The sequence below is a fragment of the Mesoplodon mirus genome (assembly GCF_964341445.2).
Source record: "Mesoplodon mirus genome assembly, chromosome: 12".
Taxonomy (NCBI): Eukaryota; Metazoa; Chordata; class Mammalia; order Artiodactyla; family Ziphiidae; genus Mesoplodon; species Mesoplodon mirus.
In genome coordinates, this window is record NC_138988.1 from 35761482 (window position 1) to 35769678 (window position 8197).

Genomic DNA, 8197 nt, shown 5'->3' on the forward strand with positions numbered 1-8197 from the left:
TCCTGAGAAAGAATGAAGCTCTCAGATTGGCATCAGAGCTGCAGGCAGCAAGAAAAACAAGAATCTCCCACCCAGCACCACAGACCCAGCAGTCCTCAATTCCAAGTGGGCAGAACTGCCTCCCCTCGACTTGTGAAAATGCAGTTTCCTGGGCCTTGCCTCTGGGGCCGGGGACTCTGTATTTGACAGCTGGTCCAGGAGCTTCTGCTCACACTTAGAAAGCTGTGCAGGCTCGAGCTCCAGCCTCTGTGTGGGGCTGGTTCCCTCACCCCTGTGACCACAGCTTATTTCTCCCTTGCTCCCTGGGCTCAGCTGCGGTAGGCCTTTCCTGTAGCCAAATGCATAGAACTTTATCCCGACCTAGGACAAACTAATGCCAGGGAAAGAGGGCTGGGTGCTTCCAGCCACTGGTGGGGTTCCCAGGAAATCCGGAGTCCTTGGGGAGATGAGACATTCACAGACATGTCTATTTGTCCCCCCAACAATCTGGACAGTATAAAGCAGTCACACCCACAGTCAGCAAGCTCACAAGGCTACTCAGCCGGGTTTGGCTGGACCAGAGGCTGTGTGCCTATGTTTAACACCAATTTCAAAGGGTGCCAGGAAGAGCAGGGGTGGGGAGGAGTCCTGGGCCAGGGCTTATCAGCCTGCTGGCACCAACTGGAGACAACTTAAGCACCAGAAGCCGACATCAGGGCAAACACCAGGGAGGCTGGCACCAGGCACTGCAGGAAGCCCACGTGGGTAGGGGGAGGTGGGGAGCAGGCAAGCCCTCTCTTCCTGCCTGGGACCAATGGGGTGGGGGGAAGAGGATAGTTCTCAGCCAGAGCTCTGGGTCCTGACACGACTCTGATGCCCCTTCTTGTATAATCCAAGATAAACTACAGTAAACCAGAAAAAAAGTAAGGAAATCCATGGAGGTCTGCAAAGCAGCAGCCTGGGGACAGGGAGCTGGGGTGGGCGCCACCTGGTGGTCATCCCTGGTACTGTGATACCTGGAATGGATCCCCAAGGTGGGGCTGAGACGAGGAATGGGATGGCGGCTGTTGTCCCAGGACTGGGCTGCAGCCAGCCAAGACCAGTGAGGAGTGGGAGGTGAAGGTGACATTGCTGAACACCTCCTGCAAGCCAGCACTTTATGTGTATACATCTATTTAGCCCTTCCAACTGGATCATCCCCATCTTTCAGATGAGGTAGAACTGAGGTTCAGATGAGACACCAGTTACTCCAGCACGGTAGTAAAAGGCAGAGCTGGGATTGGAACCTGGGTCTCTCTCACTCCAAGACCTCAGCCTCTGCACCCTACTGCCCCTCGGCCCCCTGGAGAAGGGGTTGTGCAGCGGGCACCTGGAGAAGGGCCTTGGGTCCTGCAGGACCATGGCCATGGGGAATGTGGACGGAGCATGCTGGAGCTCAGATTCTGTACAGCTGTCAGCAAAGCCACCTGTGGTCCTTGGGGCCTAAGGCCCATGCACGTAAGTTTCTAGAAGCAAATGGTGGGAAAAGGGCACCTGAGCCATGGACACAGGCCCAGGCCTGCAGGGAGGCTAGGGTAGACCTGCTGGGCCCATCTATATGCATCAGCCAAGGCCCCAAGGACCTGGGCAGCCCTGGATAATCCAAGCAGAGGGACAGGACAGGCAGCTGCCCCAACACCCCAGCCTGCTAAGCCTCTTGAAACCCACACAGCTTGTGAGGGAGAAGACAAAGGCCTGGGCAGGCAGGCCCTTGGGGCTTGGGCAGGATATGGAGGAAGTGACAATACTCCCAAGGCCCCAGACCTAGTCCTAAGACATCAGGGACACAGGAAACTGGGACATTTATGGACCCAGAGCCCATGATGAGCCTTTGAAACCCTGCTTCCTCTCTTTGGCTGAGAAGACATAGTATAAAACGTGCTTGGTAGGGACTTCCCTACGGGTCCAGCGATTAAGACTCCACGCTTCCACTACAGGGATGACGGGTTCGATCCCTGGTCAGGGAACTAAGACCCCACATGCCGTGCGGTGTGGCCAAGCACGTGCAGGAAGCCCAGTCAGCTGGGCCCTCATGAGAGTCTGAGGAACCTGTTATTTCCTCCTCAGCCCCTGGCCAGGGAGGATGAGAAGCCAGGACACAGTGCCCAAGGCTCTCCTTGGCCTGACCTCCCAGCCAGAAAGGCCTGGCCAAGCCTCATGGCTTAGGCAGCTGAGTGGGAGGTCAGCATGGCCTGCGGAGGGTCAGCTTCAGGGCCCCACAACAGCCTCAGGACAAACTCTTGGCACCAGTGAAGGGCCTCCCAGCTCAGCTGGCAGGGAGGGGAGGCCAGGGACCACTTTTCTTCGCACCACCCCACAGCTGTGCATGTGATATGGCTACAGGGGTGAGGGGTGCCCTGGGGACTTCTCAGTTCTCAGGCGAGGCTGAGCTAGGTGAGCCTGACAAAATAATACAGGTCTTTTCTGCCTTCTTTTACTTACCATAATGTTTTTAAGGTTCACCCATGTATCAGAATTTCATTTCTTTTTATTGCCAAATAATATATATTATTGTATGGTTATACCGCATTTTATTTTTCCATTCATCAGTTATTTCTCCTTTTTGTCTATTATAAGTAATGCTTCTATAAACATTTGTGGTGTGGGGAGACATATGTTCTCATTTCTCTTGGGTGTATACCTAGGATTGGAATTGCTGGTAACTATCTATGTTTAACTTTCTGAGGAACTGCAAGGCTGATGGCTGTGCCATTTTACATTCCTACCAGCAATGCATAACAGATCCAATTTCTCCTCACCCTTGCCAACACTTGTAATTATCTTTTTTATTACAGGTGAGGTGGTATCTCATGGTTTTGATCTGCATTCTCACGATGGATAATGGTGTGGAACATCGTTTTATATGCTTATTGGCCATTTGCACACCTTCTTTGGAGAAATATCTATATGGATTCTTTGCCTATTTTTAAAATTGGGTTATTTTTCTTCTTATTATTGAATTGTATGGACTGAATGTTTGTATCCCCTCAAAGTCCATATGTGGAAATTCTCATCCCCAGTGTGATGAAATTTGGAGGTGGGGCCTTTGGAAGATAATTAGGGTTGGATAAGGTCATAAGGGTGGGGCTCTTACAATGGAATTAATGCCCTTTTAAAAGAGGAAGCAAAGGGGGCTTCCCTGGTGGCGCAGTGGTTGAGAATCTGCCTGCCAATGCAGGGGACACAGGTTTGAGCCCTGGTCTAGGAAGATCCCACATGCCGCGGAGCAACTAGGCCTGTGAACCACAACTACTGAGCCTGTGTGTCTGGAGCCTGTGCTCTGCAACAAGAGAGGCCGCGACAGTGAGAGGCCCGTGCACCGCGATGAAGAGTGGCCCCCGCTTGCCGCAACTAGAGAAAGCCCTCGCACAAAAACGAACACCCAACACAGCCAAAAAAAAAAAAAAAAAAAAGAGGAAGCAAATAAGATCTGTCTTTCCTGTATGCACACAGGAAATGTTATGTGAGGACATAACTAAAAAGCCACCTGCACACCAGGAAGAGGGCTTTCAGACACCAAATCTGAGGGCACCTTGATCTTGGGCATTCCAGAACTATGAGAAATAAATAATTGTTGGCTAAACCACCCAGTCTATGGTAATTTATAACTAGCCCAAACTAAGACAAATTGTAAGAGTTCTTTATTTATATAGTCCAGATACAAGTCCCTTATCAGACTTATGATTTGAAAATATTTTCTCCCATTCTGTGGGTCTGCCATTATTTTAAATCTTTTTTGTTGAGATAATTGTGGATTCACAAGAAGTTGCAAAAAAAGAAGAGGTCTCATGACCTCAACCAGCTTTCCCCAGTGGTGGCATCTTACATAACTATTGTGCATCACCAAGACCAGGACATGCACGTTTGTACAATGTCTCAGGTGACCACAAACCTTACTCAGATTTCACCAGTTCCTGTCTTTTTGATAGGACTTGAAGACCTTCACTTCCTGTCCTTTCTGTGGTGAGGACAGGGGGGCAGAATGTGAGGTGTCTTACTGCAGCTGCGGACCAAATGCTCCTTTCTCTCCCAGTGAGGACACCTGTGCTTCCAGGATCTCCGTGTGGAGATCCACACAGACGCCTCTTGCAGCAGAGCTGGGGTCACAACCGTTCCCTCATCTTACCAAAGATCCCCTCCCCGGATGTTGTGTGTAGGGGGATCCAGGTTCTGCCACAAAGAAAGCTGCCACTTCAAACAGCCTGCCCTTCCCAGCCTCTGGGACAATGGGTTTTGGGGGTGGGTATTACTTTAATAATTAAAGCATTTCAGAGGCAGGTTCCAGCCCTCCTCCCCAAGATGAGTCCCTGCCTGGGGCTCCCCTGTGCTCTTCTGTCCCCTTCGGGGTGAGGGGAGAGGTAACAGGAGAGCAAGGGGACACTGGCAAGTGCTCTGGGCAGGATTCCAGGAATCACTAACTCTCGGGGATCTGGGTGTTACAGACATGGGGATTTGAAGTATGAATCTTGGAAAATACATAAGGGCAAAGACAGGCTGCCCACTCTCACCACTATTATTCAACATTGTTTTGGAAGTTTTAGCCACAGCAATCAGAGAAGAAAAAGAAATAAAAGGAATCCAAATCGGAAAAGAAGAAGTAAAGCTGTCACTGTTTGCAGATGACTTGATACTATACACAGAGAATCCTAAAGATGCTACCAGAAAACTACTAGAGCTAATCAATGAATATGGTTAAGTAGCAGGATACAAAATTAAGGCATTCCATTCCTATACACTAATGATGAAAAATCTGAAAGTGAAATTAAGGAAACACTACCATTTACCATTGCAACAAAAAGAATAAAATACCTAGGAATAAACCTATCTAAGGAGACAAAAGACCTGTATGCAGAAAACTGTAAGACACTGATGGGGCTTCCCTGGTGGCACAGTGGTTAAGAATCCGCCTGCCAATGCAGGGGACACAGGTTCGAGCCCTGGTCCAGGAAGATCCCACATGCCGCAAAGCAACTAAATCCGTGCGCCACAACTACTGAGCCTGCGCTCTAGAGCCCGTGAGCCAAAACTACTGAGGCCCGCACACCTAGAGCCTGTGCTCCACAACAAGAGAAGCCACCACAATGAGAAGCCTGCACACCGCAACAAAGAGTAGCCCCCATTCGCTGCAACTAGAGAAAGCCTGCGGGCAGCAACGAAGACCCAACGCGGCCAAAAATAAATAAATAAATAAATTTATTTTTTAAAAAAGACACTGATGAAAGAAATTAGAGATGAAACCAACAGATGGAGAGACATACCATGTTCTTGGATTGGAAGAATCAACATTGTGAAAATGACACTACTACCCAAAGCAATCTACAGATTCAATGCAATCCCTATCAAACTACCACTGGCATTTTTCACAGAACTAGAACAAAAAAATTCACAATTTGTATGGAAACACAAAAGACCCTGAATAGCCAAAGCAATCTGGAGAAAGAAAAACGGAGCTGGAGGAATCAGGCTCCCTGACTTCAGACTATACTACAAAGCTACAGTAACCAAGACAGTATGGTACTGGCACAAAAACAGAAATATGATCAATGGAACAAGATAGAAAGCCCAGAGATAAACCCACGCACATATGGTCACCTTATTTTTGATAAAGGAGGCAAGAGTATACAATGGAGAAAAGACAGCCTCTTCAATAAGTGGTGCTGGGAAAACTGGACAGCTACATGTAAAAGAGTGAAATTAGAACACTCCCTAACACCATACACAAAAATAAACTCAAAATGGATTAAAGACCTAAATGTAAGGCCAGACACTATAAAACTCTTAGAGGAAAATATAGGCAGAACACTCTATGACATAAATCACAGCAAGATGCTTTTTGACCCACCTCCTAGAGAAATGGAAATAAAAACAAAAATAAACAAATGGGACCTAATGAAATATAAAACCTTTTGCACAGCAAAGGAAACCATAAACAAGATGAAAAGACAACCCTCAGAATGGGACAAAATATTTGCAAATGAAGAAACTGACAAAGGATTAATCTCCAAAATTTACAAGCAGCTCATGCAGCTCAATATCAAAAAAACAAACAACCCAATCCAAAAATGGGCAGAAGACCTAAATAGACATTTCTCCAAAGAAGATATACAGATTGCCAACAAACACATGAATGGATGCTGAATATCACTAATCATTAGAGAAATGCAAATCAAAACTACAGTGAGGTATCACCTCACACCAGTCAGAATGGCCATCATCAAAAAATCTACAAATGATAAATGCTGGAGTGGGTGTGGAGAAAAGGGAACCCTCTTGCACTGTTGGTGGGAATGTAAATTGATACAGCCACTATGGAGAACAGTATGGAAGTTCCTTAAAAAACTAAAAGTAGAACTACCATACAACCCAGAAATCCCACTACTGGGCAAACCATAAATAAATAAATAAACAAATAAATTTATTAAAAAAAAAAAAAGGAGGACCCCCAAAGCTGCTGAAGCCCTGGTCTTAGCTCGGGCTGCATAACAAAATTCCTCAGGCTGGGTGGCTTAAACAACAGAAACTTATTTCTCACTGTTCTGAAGGCTGGAAGTCCAAGATCAAGGTGCCGGCCAATTCGGTTTCTTGTGAGGGCCTACACTGTGGCTTATAGATGTCCTCACATGGCCTTTCCTCCCTGTGCCAGTGGAGACAGACAGTGCCCTTGGTGTCTCTAAGTAAGAGGACACTAACTCTATCTGGTCAGGGTTCCACCCACATGACCTCATTTAACCTTAAATACCTCCTTAGAGTCTCCATCTCCAAATATGGTCACATTGGGGGTTAGGGCTTTAACCTATGAATTTGGGAGCAACACAGTTCAGTGCATATCAGCCCCCCAATCTGCCCAGTTCATGGTTCACCCATCATCTCCCAGGGAACACTCATCTGGACGTTAGAACTTGAAGTTTAAGAGAAAAAGGAACATATCTGGGATTTAAAGGGGAAGAGGAGGGAAGCTTCTTTAAAAAGGGAGCAGAAATTCATCCCCAGGTCACTGACCACCTCCCTACACACACCCGAGCCAGGGTGGAGGAAGCCCAGAGCCCCCATCCTTCATCCCCCTCTCACCACAAAAAAAAAAGCAACAGAGTTTCCAACATCGACAAATGCTTTTCCCCAGAAAATGTCTCTTTCTACCTCAGTACTCCTCAAAGGACAAAGGGTGAGTTTATTAGTACCCAAGTCATACATGGCCCATTTTTATGTTGCCTTCAGTGACTTCAGATCTGAACATGCAATAAATGTTTCTCTCATATTTTCATGGGGGTAGGAGGCAGCTGATCAGAGTTTTAACAAAAACTTCCTAACCATACTTGCACCTTAAATTCAAGAAGCTTCCCTCTGCTCCTCCAAGCTCAAAAGATGAAGAAAACCATCACACAGTTCAGAACTGGATGAGCAGCTCTATCCTTACAAGAGGTATTTGGAGACAAGCCAGGGACTCTGCATGTGCTTGAGCCCAGGTTCACCAGGCTGGGGGTGAGGGGCGTTGAAGTTTAGACCCACGAGGAATTTCATTTTAGCTGATCCCAGGAACACAGACCTCAGCAAAGAGCCTGTCTCTCCATCACCTCAGAGGCCCAAGTCACATCACTTTGTAGGAAAAAGTGGCCCATGTCGAGGAGTAGCCTGTACCTCCACCTGTAAGGACTAGGGAGGAGCTGACTCATGGACCAGAGACCCTGGGCTGCAGCAATGTCTCCCAGGAGTCACACAGCACTGAAATTACAAGATGCATGCTGGGACGAAGAGGAAGTTTTGGGCAATTACTCACCCCTGCCCCGCTCGTGGGACTGGACAGGGTTCTCTCCCAGTAACTCCAGGACCCATTGATTTTGCTTCCTAAATGATCCCAAATATGCCAGCTTCTGCCTGCATCCTGGTCCAGACCTCCATCATCTCTTCTTCTTCTTCTTTTTCTTTTTTTTTTAATAAATCTATTTATTTATTTTTGGCTGCGCTGGGTCTTCATTGCTGCGTGCGGGCTTTCTCTAGTTGTGATGAGCGGGGGCCACTCTTTGTTGCGGTGCGCCGGCTTCTCATTGCGGTGGCTTCTCTTGTTGCGGAGCATGGGCTCTAGGCACGCGGGTTTCAGTAGTTGTGGTGCGCACGCTCAGTAGTTGTGGCTCACAGGCTTAGCTGCCCCGCCGCATGTGGGATCTTCCTGGCCCAGGGCTCT